At 35.6% G+C, this 17364-nt stretch overlaps 1 protein-coding gene across 2 annotated transcripts in view; it reads right to left on the bottom strand.

Moving 5' to 3' along the window:
- Positions 1–17364, bottom strand: part of GULP1 (GULP PTB domain containing engulfment adaptor 1) — a 306541-nt gene that overhangs the window by 35869 nt on the left and 253308 nt on the right. The window lies entirely within an intron of this gene.

Below are 17364 nucleotides of genomic sequence, written 5' to 3'. Positions count from 1 at the left end.
CATGCCCAGTGAATCGCTGATGCCATCCAATCATCTCACCCGCTGTTGTCTCCTCTCCTCTCTTCAGTCTTTCCCAGCATCAGGGTGTTTTCCAATGAATCAGCTCCTTGTATCAGGTGGCCAAAGCACTGGAACTTCAGCTTCAGCATCAGTCCTTTCAATGAATATTCAGGACTGATTTCCTTTAGGATAGACTGGTTGGATCTCCTTGCAGTCCAAGGGACTCTCAAGAGTATTCTCCAACACCACAGTTCAAAAGCATCAATTTTTTGGCACCTCAGCCTTCTTTATGGTCCAACTCGCACATCCATATGTGACTACTAGAAAAACCATAGCTTTGACTAGACAGACCTTTGTCAGCAAAGTAATGTCTCTACTTTTTAATATACTCTCTAGGTTTATCATAGTTTTTCTTCCAAGGAGCAAGCGGCTTTTAATTTCATGGCAGTAGTCACCAGCTGCAGTGATTTTGGAGCCCAAGAAAATAAAGCTTGTCACAGTCTCCTTTGTTTTCCCCATTTATTTGCAAAAAAATGATGGGACCAGATGGCATGATCTTTATTTTTTAAATGTTGAGTTTTAAGTCAGCTTTTTTACTCTCCTCTTTCACTTTCATCAAGACACTCTTTAGTTTCTCTTCACTTTCACCATGAGGGTGGTGTCATCTGCATATTTGAGGTTATGGATATTTCTCCTGGCAATCTTGACTCCAGCTTGTGCTTCCTCCAGCCCAGCGTTTCTCATGATGTGCTCTGCATATAAGTTAAATAAGCAGGGTGACACTACACAGCCTTGATGCACTCCTTCCCCAATTTGGAACCAGTTTGTTGTTCCATGTCCAGTCCTAACTGTTGCTTCTTGGTCTGCATACAGGTTTCTTATGAAGAAGGTAAGGTGCTCTGGTATTCCCATCTCTTTAAGAATTTTCCACAGTTTGGAGTGATTCACACAGCTGAAAGCTTTAGCATAGTCAGTATAGCAGAGGTAGATGTTTTTCTGGAATTCTCTTGCTTTTTGATGATCCAACAGATGTTGGCAATTTGGTTCCTCTGCCTTGCTAAATCCAGCTTGTACATCTGGAAGTTCTTGGTTCACACACCTTGCTAGCATGTGTACAGTTGTGAAATGAGATGGCACTTAGTGGTAGTTGCTCAGTTGTGCCTAACTGTTTGCAACCCCACGGACTGCAGCCCACCAGGCTCCTTTGTCCATGGGATTTTTCAGGCAAGGATACTGGAGTGGGCTGCCATATCCTTCTCCAGGGGATCTTCCCAACCCAGGAATTGAACCCAGGTCTCCTGCACTGCAGGTAGATTCTTTACCAACTGAGCTACAAGGGAAGCCCTTGTAGATGGCATTTAACTCCCTAGTAAATGTTCACCATATATTACCTCCATGGGTTTTCATGACTCTGTGAGGTGGGGATTACTATTATCCCCTTAATACTTATGCAACTGCAATTCTTTGTGTAACTTGTCTAAAGCCTCACAGTTAGTTAGAGGAGAACTTGGATTCAGATTCAGAATATCTGAGTCTACAAGTATTACACTTTTGAGGGTAGGGGATGAAACATATCCATTTAGATGCACAGACCACAATTATACAACCAGATGTGTTTTGAAAAAATGTACAGTTCAGTTCAGTCACTCAGTCGAGTCCGACTCTTTGCGACCCCATGAATCACAGCACACCAGGCCTCCCTGTCCATCACAAATTCCCGGAGCTTACTCAAACTCATGCTCATCGAGTCGGTGATGCCATCCAGCCATCTCCTCCTCTGTCGTCCCCTTCTCCCCCTGCCCCCAATCTTTGCCAGCAACACAGTCTTTTCCAATGAGCCAACTCTTCGCATGAGGTGGCCAAAATACTGGAGTTTCAGCTTCAACATCAGTCCTTCCAATGAACACCCAGGACTGATCTCCTTTAGGATAGATTGGTTGAATCTCCTTGCAGTCCAAGGGACTCTCAAGTGTCTTCTCCAACACCACAGTTCAAAAGAATCAATTCTTTGGCACTCAGCTTTCTTCACAGTCCAACTCTCACATCCATACATGACCACTGGGAAAACCATAGCTTTGACCAGACGGACCTTTGTTGGCAAAGTAATGTCTCTGAAAAAACGTACATACCTATAAAACCACCATATCGATAGAAATATAGAAGATCTCTAACATCCTTGAAAGCTCTTCTATACCTATGCATGAGCACTCAGTAACTTTAGTCATGTCCAACTCTGTCCAATGCTATGGACTGTGGCCACCCAGACTCCTCTAGTCCATAGGATCCTCCAGGCAAGACTAGTGGAGTGGGTTGCCATGCTCTCCTCCAGGGGATCTTCTGGACCCAGGAACTGAACCTGCATCTTTTGTGTCTTCTACATTGCAGGCAAACTGAGCCACCTGGGAAGCATCTCCTATACGTTCAGTTCAGTTCAGTCACTCAGTTGTGTCCAACTCTTTGTGACCCCATGAATCACAGCACGCCAGGCCTCCATGTTCATCACAAACTCCCAGAGTTTACTAAAACTCATGCCCACTGAGTCAGTGATGACATCCATCCATCTCATCCTCTGTCGTACCCTTCTCCTCCTGCCCCCAATCCCTCCCAGCATCAGGGACTTTTCCAGTAAGTCAACTCTTCACATGAGGTGGCCAAAGTATTGGAGTTTCAGCTTCAGCATCAGTCCTTCCAATGAACACCCAGGATTTATCTCCTTCAGGATGGACTGGTTGGATCTTCTTTCAGTTCAAGGGACTCTCAAGAATCTTCTCCAACACCACAGTTCAAAAGCATCAATTTTTTGGTGCTCAGCTTTCTTCACAGTCCAACTCTCACATCCATACATGACCACAAGAAAAACCATAGCCTTGACCAGATGGACCTTTGTTGGCAAAGTAATGTCTATGCTTTTTAACATGCTGTCTAGGTTGGTCAAAACTTTCCTTCCAAGGAGTAAGAGTCTTTTCATTTTATGGTTGCAGTCACCATCTGCAGTGATTTTGGAGCCCCCCAAAATAAAGTCTGACACTGTTTCCACTGTCTCCCCATCTATTTCCCATGAGATGATGGAATCAGATGCCATGATCTTAGTTTTCTGAATGTTGAGTTTTAAGCCAACTTTTGAACTCTCTTCTTTCACTTTCATCAAGAGGCTTTTTAGTTCCTCTTCACTTTCTACCATAAGGGTGGTGTCATCTGCATATCTAAGGTTATTGATATTTCTCCTGGCAATCGTAATTCCAGATTGTGCTTCTTCCAGCCCAGCGTTTCTCATGATGTACTCTGCATATAAGTTAAATAAGCAGGGTGACAATATAGAGACTTGACATACTCCTTTTCCTATTTGGAACCAGTCTGTTCCATGTCCAGTTCTCACTGTTGCTGCCTGACCTGCATACAGGCTTCTCAAGAGGCAGGTCAGGTGGTCTGGTATTTCCATCTCCTTCATAATTTTCCACAGTTTACTGTGATCTACACAGTTGAAGGCTTTGGTGTAGTCAATAAAGCAGAAATAGATGTTTTTCTGGAACTCTCTTGCTTTTTCGATGATCCAGTGGATATTGGCAATTTGATTTCTGGTTCCTCTGCCTTTTCTAAAACCAGCTTAACATTTCCCCTAAAATCAGGAACAAGACAAGGGTGCCCACTCTCACCACTATTATTCAACATAGTTTTGGAGTTTTGGCCACAGCAATCAGAGCAGAAAAAGAAATAAAGGGAATCCAGATAGCAAAAGAAGAAGTGAAACTCTCTCTGTTTGCAGATGACATGATCCTCTACATAGAAAACCCTAAAGACTCTACCAGAAAATTACTAGAGCTAATCAATGAATATAGTAAAGTTGCAGGATATAAAATTAACACACAGAAATCCCTTGCATTCTTATACACTAACAATGAGAAAACAGAAAGAGAAATTAAGGAAACAATACCACTCACCATTGCAACAAAAAGAATAAAATACTTAGGAATATATCTACCTAAAGAAACAAAAGACCTAAACATAGAAAATTTTAAAACACTGATGAAAGAAATCAAAGAGAACACAAATAGATGGAGAAATATACTCTGTTCATGTACTGGAAGAATCAATATTGTGAAAATGAGTATACTACCCAAAGCAATCTATAGATTCAATGCAATCCCTATCAAGCTACCAACAGTATTCTTCACAGAACTAGAACAAATAATTTCACAATTTGTATGGAAAAACAAAAAACCTTGAATAGCCAAAGCAATCTTGAGAAAGAAGAACGGAATTGGAGGAATCAACCTGCCTGACTTCAGGCTCTACCACAAAGCCACAGTCATCAAGACAGTATGGTACTGGCACAAAGACAGAAGTATAGATCAATGGAACAGAATAGAAAGCCCAGAGATAAATCCATGTACCTACGGACACCTTATCTTCGACAAGGGAGGCAAGAATATACAATGGAAAAAAGACAACTTCTTTAACAAGTGGTGCTGGGAAAACTGGTCAACCATTTGTAAAAGAATGAAAGTAGAACACTTTCTAACACCATACACAAAAATAAACTGAAAATGGATTAAAGATCTAAATGTAAGACCAGAAACTATAAAACTCCTAGAGGAGAACATAGGCAAAACACTCTCTGACATAAATCACAGCAGGATCCTCTATGACTCAACTCCCAGAATTTTGGAAATAAAAGCAAAAATTAAAAAATGGGACCTAATGAAACTTAAACACTTTTGCACAACAAAGGAAACTACAAGCAAGGTGAAAAGACAGCCCTGAGAATGGGAGAAAATAATAGCAAATGAAGCAGCAGACAAAGGATTAATCTCAAAAATATACAAGCAACTCCTGCAGCTCAATTCCAGAAAAATAAATGACCCAATCAAAAAATGGGCCAAAGATCTAAACAGACATTTCTCCAAAGAAGACATACAGATGGCTAACAAACACATGAAAAGATGCTCAACATCACTCATTATCAGAGAAATGCAAATCAAAATCTCAATGAGGTACCATTACACGCCAGTCAGGATGGCTACTACCAAAAGTCTACAAGCAATAAATGCTGGAGAGGGTGTGGAGAAAAGGGAACTCTCTTACACTGTTGGTGGGAATGCAAACTAGTACAGCCACTATGGAGAACAGTGTGGGGATTCCTTAAGAAACTGGAAATAGAACTGCCATATTACCCAGCAATCCCACTCCTGGGCATACACACCAGGGAAACCAGATCTGAAAGAGACACGTGTACCCCAATGTTCATCACAGTGCTGTTTATAATAGCCAGGACTTGGAAGTAACCTATCAGCAGACGAATGGTTAAGGAAGCTGTGGTACATATACACTATGGAATATTACTCAGCCATTAAAAAGAATTCATTTGAATCAGTTCTAATGAGATGGATGAAACTGGAGCCCACTATACAGAGTGAAGTAAGCCAGAAATATAAAGACCAATACAGTATACTAATGCATATATATGGAATTAAGAAAGATGGTAATGATAACCCTATATGCAGAACAGAAAAAGAGACACAGATGTACAGAACAGACTTTTAGACTCTGTGGGAAAAGGCGAGGGTGGGATGTTCAGAAAGAATAGCACTGAAACAAGTATACTATCAAGGGTGAAACAGATCACCAGCCCAGGTTGGATGCATGAGACGGCTGCTCAGGGCCGGTGCACTGGGAAGACCCAGAAGGATGGGATGGAGAGGAAGGCGGGAGGGGAGATCAGGAAGGGGAACACAGGTAAATCCATGGCTGATTCATGTCAATGTATGGCAAAAACCACTACAATATTGTAAAGTAATTAGCCTCCAACTAATAAAAATAAATGGAAAAAAAAAAGCAAAACCCTTAAAAAATAAAAAAATAAAAATAAAATAAAAAATAAAATCAGCTTGAATATCTGGAAGTTCTCGGTTCATGTACTGCTTAAGCCTGGATTGGAGAATTTTGAGCATTACTTTACTAGCGTGTGAGATTACTGCAATTGTGCGGTAGTTAGAGCACTCTTTGGGATTGCCTTTTTAAGGGATTGGAATGAAAACTGACTTTTCCAGTCCTGTACTTCTAGTCAAATCACAGTTCTTCCAAGTAACTGTTGCTCTAATTTCTATCACCATAGATCAGTTTGTCTGTTTTTGTATTCTTTTATATCTGTCTTCTTTATTTTCTCGGATGTTATATTTATGATTTATTACTGATTACTTTCCAACCAGTGAATATGTCTCAAATTGTTTTTTCACTTGTTTATCAAGCAAAGTTTGTGGTGTTTTCAGTTCTGAGTTACCAATAAAGCTGTAACAAACATTCTTGTAGAATCTTTTTGTGGACATATGTTTTTATATTTCTGGGTAAATGTCTAGAAGAATGTGAAAGTGAAGGCCCTCAGTCGTGTCCAACTCTTCACAATCCCATGGACTCCTCCATCCATGGGATTTTCCAGACAAGAGTATTGGAGTGGGTTGCCATTTCCTTCTCCAAATATCTAGAAAGAAATTACTAAATCATAGGATGTATCTACATTTAACACTATAAGAAACTCCCAAACTGCTTTCCAAAGTAGTTGTACCATCTTGTATTCCCACTGGCAGTAAGAGTGTTGTATTTGCTCCGCATTCTCACCAATATCAGATACTGACATCTTTTCAAATTAGTCATCTTACTGAATGAGAAATGCTATAACAGTGTGCTTATTTTTAATTTTTTACTGGAGTTTAGTTGCTTTACAACATTATGTTAGTTTCTACTGTACAGCAAAGCAAATCAGCTATATGAATACATATATCCCCTTTTTTTGATTTCTCTCGCAGTTAACGCAGTGCATTTAATCTGAATTTCCCTCTTGAACTATTATATTAGCCCAGTTTCATGTAATCACTGGACTTTGTTATATTTTCATGATGAACTCCCTGTAGAGCACTGTCTCATGCCCATTTTTTATTTTTTTATTTTTTTTTTATTTTTTTTTATTATTTTATTATTTTTTTATTTTTCAGTGGGTTTTGTCATACATTGATGTGAATCAGCCATAGAGTTACACGAATTGCCCATTTTTTAAAGTTTTTTTTCTTTTTATTCTTGATATTTAGTTCTTTATAAATTCTGAATACAAATCTTTTTTCAGATTCATGTATGTGACTTGCCATTACAATTTATAATATTGTTTATAGGTTAATAGAAAATATTTATTGATTAAGGCTCATGTATCATTTTTTGTTCTGTTAGGTTGTGCTTTTGGGGTCATTTCTAGACATCATTGTCTATTCAAAGTTCATAGAGAGATTCTCCTATGTTTAAAGAAACTTTTGTAGCAGGCTATAAAAACTTCTAATTTTATATTTATAATTCATTGCAAAGTTTTTTTATGTAGCATAAGCAGGAATTAATTGTTAAGCATTATTTGTTAATATATTCAGCTAGTTGTTTCAATGTCATTTGTCAAAGACATCCTTTCTCCATTAAATTGTCTTCTCACATTTATGGAAAAATCAATTGACCACACATGTGTAGATACTTCTGTTTTCTACAATAGTTTGTTTACTATTTATCTGTGATTACATTAATATCAGGAGACCTGGGTTCAATCCCTGGGTCAGGAATATCCCCTGGAGAAGAAAGTGGCAACCCACTCCAGTATTCTTGCCTGGAAAAATCCCATGGATGGAGGAGCTTGGTCCATGGGGTCCATAACTCCATGTGGTCACAAAGAGTTGGCTACAACTAAGCGACTTCACTTTCACCTTCACATTAATATTACCTGATTCTGGAAACAGATTCTTTGAAATAAACTGCATAATCAGGTAGAATGTGTCTTCCAACTTTGGTCTTTTCTTTCAAGAATAGTTTTTCTTTCTACACTGTTTTCTATTACCATATTAAAAATAACTTTTCTATTTCTACCAAAATTCCCATTGTGATTTTCACAAGAATTGTACTGAATAGATAGGTCAATTTGTTGAAATTGACCACTTAATTAAATTAAGCCTTCAAACCTATTAATATGGTATCTCTCTCCCATTATTTTAGATCTTCTTTAGTTTCTGCAATATTTTTTTTTGATTTCAGCATATCTTCTTTAATAAATTCTAAATATTTCCTATTCGGTAATGCTATAGTGGGGTCTTCCCAGGAGGCACTAGTGGTAAAGAACCTGCCTGCCAAGCAGGAGACTTAAGAGACATCTGTTAGATCCCTGCATCTGGAAGATCACCTGGAGAAGCTCATGGCAACCCAGTCCAGTATTCTTGCCTAGAGATTCCCATGGGCAGAAGAGCCAAGTAGGCTGCGGTCCACAGGGTTCCTATGACTGAAGTAACTTAGTATGTAAGCAGTGCTACAATAAATAGATTTTTCTCTAGTTGTTGTTCAGTCACTGAGTCATGTCTGACTCTGCAACCCCATGGACTGCAGCACACTAGGCTTGTCTGTCCTTGACTATCTCCCAAAGTTTGCTCAAATTCATGTCCATTGAATCGATGATGCTATCCAACCATCTTATCCTCTGTCATTCCACTTCTCCTCCTGCCCTCAAACTTTCACAGCATCAGGGTCTTTTCTAGTGAGTTAGCTCTTTGCATCAGGTGACCAAATATTGGAGTTTCAGCATCAGTCCTTCCAACGAATATTCAAGGTTGGTTTCCTTTAGGATTGACTGGTTTGATCTCCATGCTGTCCAAGGGACTCTCCAGAGTCTTCTCCAGCACCACAATTTGAAAGGATCAATTTTTCAGTGCTCAGCCTTCTTGATGGTCCAACACTCACATATGTACAGGACTACTTAAAATAATCATAGCTTTTACCATATGGGCCTTTGTCAGCAGAGTGATGTCTCTGCTTTTGAATATATTGTCTAGGTTTGTCATAGCTTTTCTTTTAAGGAGCAAGTGTCTTTTAATTTCCTGGCTACAGTCACAATCTGCAATGATTTTGGAGTCAAAGAAAATAAAAGTTGGCACCGTTTCCACTTTTCCCCTATCTATTTGCCATGAAGTGATGGGACTGGATGCCATGATCTTAGCTTTTAGGATTTGGATAGATAGAAACAATTAATTTTTGTATATTAACTTGTATCCTACTACTAATATTGTTTCATAGTAATAATAATTTGTAGATTCCATGGGACTTTTTTTTTTTGTAAAAAATTATATCTGTGAAAGGGATAGTTTTACTTCTCTTTTTCCCCGTATGTATGCCTTCTGTTTCTTTTCCTAACTATTAACCAGATAAGACATCTAATACCATGCTAAACTAAACAGCCATAGTTAGAATAAACACTTATTCTGTTCGCCAGTCTTAAGGGAAAGCACTCAATAATTCACCATTTATTTTGATGTTACTTGTAGGATTTTTAACATCCTTACTGGAATAAGAAATGTCCCTTCTAATCCTAGGATATTGTGCATTTTATCATCAATTGGATTGAATCTTGTGCTTTTTTTGTATCTATGTGAAAACTTTTTTTTTTTTTAAATAACACTTAGTTAAACTATCTGGCTCTTATATTTTACTTGTCAAGAGACTTTTAAAAAATATTTCATTATATATATATTCAGATTTGTTATTTCTTCATTTTCAGTAATTCGAGTTTTTCAGATATTCATCAATTTCATCTTACATGCTAAATTGACTGGAATAATAGTTATAATATTACTCTCTATCCTTTCTTTCTATTCTTTTAAAGACTGTAGGATCTGCACTTAAATTTTTTGTTTTTGAAATTGGTAATTTGTCCTTTCTCTTATTTTTGTCCTAGATCTGTCTTTTTAGAGGATTGCTAATTTTATTATCCTTATCAAGGAATCAACTTTTGACTTTATCAGTGTTCTTTACTGTTTTCTGTTTTCAACGTCATTAATTCTATTCTTTATTATTATTATTACTTTTTATTTTGTTTTAAATTTGTTCTTCTAACTTCTGAAGGTCAAGAGATCATTTTTAATCATTTTACCTTTTCTCATAGAAAAAGTTATAAATATCCCTCTAAGTTATAAATATCCCTTTAACTGTTTCTTTTTTTTACAAATTTTTACTAATTTTGATGTGTCATATATTGTTGCTATTCAGAAAAAAATAATCTAATATCCCCTGAGACTTTTTTTTTTGAGCTACTGTTATGTAAAGTGTTTGATTTGAAACACCTTGACAGTTTGTGGCCAGACAATATGCTCTGCAATATTTTCAATTTTGAAATTCATTGTCTTTCAGTATGGTACCAGATATCATGCATCTTTGTAAATGTTTTACTTACACTCAAAAAGAAAGTATATGCTGTTGTTGTTTGGGGTAGCGTTCTATTCATGTCACTTAGATCAAATTGGTGGATAACATTTTTTTTTAGCTTTATTGATTTTTTTCTATTTGCTCTGTCAATTGCTAAAAATGGAATTAGATGACTATGAATGACAATTTATCTTTTTCTTCTTGTAATTATTAAATTTTTTGCTTTATTTCTTAAAAAGCAATGTTATTAAATGAAACATGTTGGTTTTCTAATCACTGTGGGCTGTCTCTCTTGATCTCTGATAAGATTCCTTGCCTTGAAATCACCTTTATGACATTAGTATAGCCACACCAACTTTCACACACTTAAGGTTTGCACTGCATATTTTTATTCAATCCTCTGTTTTTTACCTATATTTGGCACTAGTGGTAATGAATCCACCTGCCAGTGTAGCCGACTCAAGAGACTCGGGTTTAATCTTTGCATCCGGAAGATCCCCTGGAGGAGAAAATGGCAACCCACTTCAGTATTCTTGCCTGGGAAATCCCATGGACAGGGAAGACTGACGGGTTACAGTTCATGGGGTCGCAAAGAGTCAGTCACTGAGTGACTGAGCACACACACGTTATTTTATATTTAAAATGTGTGTCTTCTAGAGATCACACAGTTGTATGTTTTAATATCCTGCCTGATAATCTCAGCCTTTGATCCGTGTATTTAGTCTGTATATTTACATCGCTCTTTATTTTTTACTTGGTCCATCTGCTTTTCCATTTCTATTCTTTGCCTGCTGTCTTTTTCATTAAAAAAAAAAGTTTTCCATTTTATTTTCTCTATAGGTTTTTAACTATACACGTTTGAAGTACTTTCTAGTGGATTGCTCTCGTGATAACAACGCGCATCTTTTAAGTCAGCAGTCTATTTGGAGTTAAAGTAATGTGCATTATGTAAAGTAATGTGCATTACTTCATATAAATAGTAACAACCTTGGAATAGTGTAAATCCATTAAGTCCAATTGTACACATCCTTTGTGCTAGTACTGTCATGTTAACATCATGATGCAACTGCGTGACACAATGTTACAATTTTGCTTTAAACAGTTCTGTTTTAAAAAAGAGTGACATTGAGTCACAGTTTTTCTAGTGTTTATTTTTTGTTTCTTCTTTTGCACATCTGAATTTACTTTTTGTGTAATTTCCCTTCAGATTAAAGAATCTCCTTTAGCATATCTTGAAGCACAGTTCGCTAGTGGTGAGTCACTGTAGTTTCATTTATCTCAAAATATTTTGATTTAAATTTTGAGACTTCAACAAGTGTGACATTCTCTTATGACGTCTTTTACTTTATGCTTGAAAGATATTGTCATAGTCTCCTCTGACCTTTACTGATACTAATGAAAAGTCACCTGCTGTTCATATTGCTTTCTTTTTTCTTTCTCTACGTAAAGATATAATGTGTCTTTAAAATTTTTTATGGATACTTTCAAGATTCATTTATTCCCTTAATCATTCTCTCATTCTCTTTCTCTCTCTTGTAGATTGTCTGTGATATAACTACAAGTGGTTTTCTTTATAATTGATTCAGCTTGAAGTTTCTCAAATCTGTAGGTTGACAATTTTCACCACATTTGGGAATTCTTCAGCCAGGATTTTCTTTGCTATCTTACTTTCTCTCTGCTGTCTTCTAATACTTTGATTTCACACATGTTAGAACACTCTGTTTTTTCCTACAGGTGATTATGGCTCTGTCATTCTATATTACTATCATTTATTTTCTCTGTTCATTTAATTTGATAATTTCTCTCATCTATCTTCTAGGTTACTGACCATTTTTTTAGGCCATCCCAAATCTGATGTTAAGTCTATCTATTTTTTAAAGTTACTTTACCTAACCATAGAATTATTTTAGCATTTGCTGTTTCTATGCTAAAATTTTCATTTTTTTCCTTATTACTATGTTCTTTTTCCTTTAATTCCCTGTATATATGTATAACCAATATTAAAGTCTTTGAGCATAACAAACAAATTTCAAGCTTCCTTTAGCTCTTAATCTTAATATTGGCTCCCTCTATTCTTCATGTAGGTAGCAACTATAATTTGTGCATAGTTCAGGAGGTTATGGATTTTGCATATATTTGACTCCTCTCATATATATGTATATGTTTACATATGCTATAAGGTATAGTAATAGACTCCTCTCATATATATACATATATGTTTACATATACTATAAGGATATAGTAATACTCAGGTTTAATTATGAGAAAAATTGATAAGTCAACAATTACTCAACATACATTCAGTTGTGTCAATTATGTTTATTTTACCAATAATAATGTTAAATATTAATGATGTTAACTTTATAAGAAACACAATGTTCTATATTAGAATTTATGTTGCCATAAACATTATATAATATAAATTATTAAATTCATCTAAAATCATATCTACAAATTTATGACAGCAATGACATACTCTTAATGGTTTTATATTGTCTATTTAGAACAAAAACATTTTGGTTATATGTATAGGAATCAGATAGCAAAACAAACACCCAAATCATACAAGTAAAAGAAGTTTCCTTCTATTCCTATTTTTCTGAGATTTTTAACCATGAATGGGTGTTGATTATTTTCAAATATTTTTTAAAACGTTTGTTGATAGGATCATATACTTTAGTTCATTAACCTGTTAATATGGTGATTATATTATTGGATTTTTGATGCTGAATAAGACTTACATCCCAGGAACAAGCTCTGCTTGGATTTGGTGTATAATTCTTTTATATATTGCTCAATTATATTTAATATTCTGCTAGAAATATTTGCATCCATATTCTTGAGGGTTATTGCTCTGTAGTTTCCCTTTTTTGCACTGTCTGAAAAATAAAACTTTCATAAAAATGAATTTTGGGAGTTTTCTCACTTCTGTTATTTGGAATAGCTTGTGCAGAACAATGTTAACTCCTCTTTAAGCATCTTATGGATTCTTTCAGAGTAAAACTATCTAGGAGTAGAGAGATTTCTACTTTAGTAAGTTTGAAATTATAAATTCAATTTTCTTTACAGTTACAAGGCTATTCAAATTATCCAATATTGGGTAGTCAGTCATTTTTGTTTTTGAGAAATTAATTCTTCTATGTTGTCAAATTTATGTGTACACAGTTGATTATAGCATCCTCTTAATATTTTTTGATATCTGGAGGTTCTTCAGTGAAATCCCTGTTTAATGTCTGACATTGGTAATTTGTTTCTTTTTTTTTTTGCTTTACTAATCTTAACTGAAATTTTGTTACTCTTATGATCTTTTAAAGAAATGGCTCTGTGTTATTGATTTTCTCAATTGTTTTGTTTTCCATTTCATTAATTTCTTCTCTTATCTTTCTTATTTTCATCCTTCTGTTTAATTTGATAACCTGTTTTCTAAGTACTTAAGTTGGCAGCTTAGATTACTGATTTGAAATGTTCTGCTTTTAAATATATTAACTTGCTATAAATTTCTCTCCCAGAACTGCTTTAGCTGTATCACATAAATACTGATATGTTCTATTTCATTTCTATATAGTTCACACACTTAAGATTTTTTTCTTTGAAGATTCCTCCTTGACCTACTGAGTGTTTACAAACGCGATGCCCTTTTTGACATGTGGATAAACAAAACTTCCAAGTTTTTGAAGTCTTTCATATAAACTTTCTGTTCTTCACTTTTAGGTTGATTTCTTTGTTGTTGAAAAGCACTTGCTTAATAATTTCAACTATTTTACACTTTTGAGATTTGTCTTATAGCCCCAAATACAGTCTATTTTGGTACATGTTCCTTTGGCACTTGAAAATAACGTGCAACTTGCTGTTGTTGAATGAAGTTCTCCGTGGCTGTTAACTAGATTTCATTAGTTGATGATGCTGTTGAGTGAATCTATATTCTTGATGATTACCTGTCTAGTTGTTCCATTAATTTTAAGAAAAGTGGTGGTGAAATCTTCAATATAACTGTGTATTAGCCTACTGACCCTATATTTCTTTTCATTTCTATCAAGTTTTTATTTAATTTATTTTGCAGCTCTGTGATTTGGCAATGCAAATTTAGGTTGCTGTTTTCTTGGTAGTATGAGCTTTTTATTATTAAATATTGCCTCCTTTATGTAATTTTCTTTACTTTGAAGTGTATTTCATCTGATATTAACACATTCACTTGGGCCAATGTATTTTTAAATGTATCCCATTTTATAGGTTTTTTAGTGGTTGCTCTGGGATTCATATTATATTTATATAACTCATCTCAGTCTACTAGAGCTGTCATTTTTCCAGTTTGAAAGGTGTAGAAACCTTACCTCCATTTATATGCCATTAATTTTCTCTGTTCATAATATACTTGCCTTCAGTTCAGTTCACATCACTCAGTCGTGTCTGACACTTTGCAACCCCATGGACTGCAGCATGCCAGGCTTCCCTGCCTATCATCAACTCTTGGAGTTTACTCAAACTCATGCCCATTGAGTTGGTGATGCCATCCAACCATCTCATCCTCTGTCGTCCCCATCTCCTCCTGCCTTTAATCTTTCCCAGCATCAGGGTCTTTTCCTATGAGTCAGTTCTTCACATCAGGTGGCCAAAGTATTGGAGTTTCAGCTTCAGCATCAGTCCTACCAATGAATATTCAGGACTGATTTCCTTTAGGATGGACTGGTTGGATCTCCTTGCTGTCCAAGGGACTCTCAAGAATCTTCTCCAACATCACAGTTCAAAAGCATCAATACTTCAGTGCTCAGCTTTCTTTATAGTCCAACTCTCACATCCATGCATGACTACTGGAAAAACCAAAGCTTTGACTAGACAGATCTTTGTCGGCAAAGTAATGTCTCTGCTTTTTAATACGCTGTCTAGGTTGGTCATAATTTTCCTTCCAAAGAGCAAGCATCTTTTCATTTCATGGCTGCAGTCACCATCTGCAGTGATTTTGGAGCCCCCCAAAATAGTCTGTCACTGTTTCCATTATTTCCCCATCTATTTTCCATGAAGTGATGGGACCAGATGCCATGATTGTAGTTTTCTGAATGTTGAGTTTTAAGCCACCTTTTGAACTCTCCTCTTTCACTTTCATCAAGAGGTTCTTTAGTTCTTCCTTGCTTTCTGCCATTAAGTGTGGTGTCATCTGCATATCTGAGGTTATTGATATTTCTCCCGGCAATCTTGATTCCAGCTGTGCTTCATCCAGCCCAGCATTTCTCATGATGTACTCTACATATAAGTTAAAGAAGCAGGGTGACCATATACAGCCTTGACCTACTCTTTTCCTGATTTGGAACCAGTCTGTTTTTCCATGTCTCGTTCTAACTGTTGCTTCTTGACCTACATACAGATTCTCAGGAGGCAGGTCAGGTGGTTTGGTATTCCCATCTCTTGTAGAATCTTCCCCAGTTTGTTGTGATCCACACAGTCAAAGGCTTTGGCATAGTCAATAAAACAGAAGTAGATGTTTCTCTGGAAATATCTCGCTTTTTCGATGATCCAACAGATTCCTGCCTTACATATCTTCTATACATTCATTTAGAATCACATCAGAAAGCAGTTTTTGCTTCTGCTGTCAATCATGATTTAGAAATCATGCACACTAATGGTTGTGAGCCACTGGTGTAGGCTTCAAGAAAAAAGAAAGCTGATACGCAATATCAGGAGAGGAATAATGGGTCAAGGAAGTGAAATTTTGGAAACTGATTACAAAAAATTACCATCAGGTAGAGATACAGTTTGTACTTTGAAAACAATGGGGAATTCTGGCAAGTGTATGTTTCAATAATCATGTAACAAGTTTGGAGATCAAAGAAAGGTAAAATGTGACATAAAACTATAAAAAGACTAGTATTTATAAAGGACTTGGGTTATGAATATTTCAAAATATCCTAAGGAAGTTTATTTCTATATGTAAGGCAAGAAAGTAGGACAATTGAATTTACTGTTTCTCCTAGGTGGTAAAAGGTTATAATATCTTACATGTAGAAGATATTCAACAAATATCAACTTTAATCTTCTCAATCACAGAGAGAACACCTGCAAGTAATCATGGTTAAGAAGCACCTGGAACATTAAATATACGGCATTCATTCAATAGGATACATTTCAAATAGAACTTTTTAATTTCATACAAAATGCCATATAGTTCACATAACATTGTCTTAAACAGATAAGGATATTATTCTGACAAGATATTTCATAATATTCATCAAATTTTCAAAACATATTATGATGCCAAATAGGTGAGTACATTAGTTTGCTTATTTAAAGAATTATAGTTTAAAAGATAGAGATAACTTGCTCTACCTTTTGTCAATTTATCTACATAGCCTTTTTAAAGGAAAAAATTCACTGAGCATCTATTTTCCACCTGATGCAGGAGTTACATGGACAGATAAAAAAGTATTTGTGTTTAAGAGGCCCACATACTGAAATTAAAGAAATAAATTATAGTGATAGAAATATTATTCCCTGCTATTTTGGCAGTATGATAAAATGAATAATAAATAAAGTAAATTTCTTCTTGTCTAAGGCAATCCTTTTGAGATTAAATGTTCTTCCTCATTTAAAGCTATTAATGGCTACTGTGTGTGCTTGGAATTCACATATTACATTTTATAACAGGACCTCAGACCAGGCTATCATTAGTATTAGCTTATGCACATAGTCAAGATATGGGGTTTTCCTTAAGAATTCCAGATGATTAAAGAATTGTTAGAGAGCTTAACTTTGGAGCATCCTAATTGTTCTTACTTGCTAAGAACTTTAGATTATATTCACAAGCTCAATCACTCACCTAGGCACACGTACACACAATTCTATCACATTTCATTATATACAGTTTTCTGAATAATGAAAATCAAGAACCAGAGTTTTAAAGTAAAAAAGATTTTTTTTTTTGAGGAGCCATACAAATTTCATTTCCTACAGTTTAAAATATTTATTTTCATCAGATCCATGATATTCCTGAAAAAATACTTTGCTTTACCATTACTCTTTTACATTATATGCATATTACTATATTGTATTTGAGTTTAAAATTTCAAGTAAGTCAAGTGATTATAAGACAGGTAAACATATAACATAAGGATGACATTCTAAGGAAAGAAATTTGCATGCAAGCTTGTGCACATGAATGTGAAA

Source organism: Muntiacus reevesi, chromosome 3 (assembly GCF_963930625.1).
Source record: "Muntiacus reevesi chromosome 3, mMunRee1.1, whole genome shotgun sequence".
Classification (NCBI taxonomy): Eukaryota; Metazoa; Chordata; class Mammalia; order Artiodactyla; family Cervidae; genus Muntiacus; species Muntiacus reevesi.
This window is presented reverse-complemented; position numbering and strand designations above follow the sequence as displayed.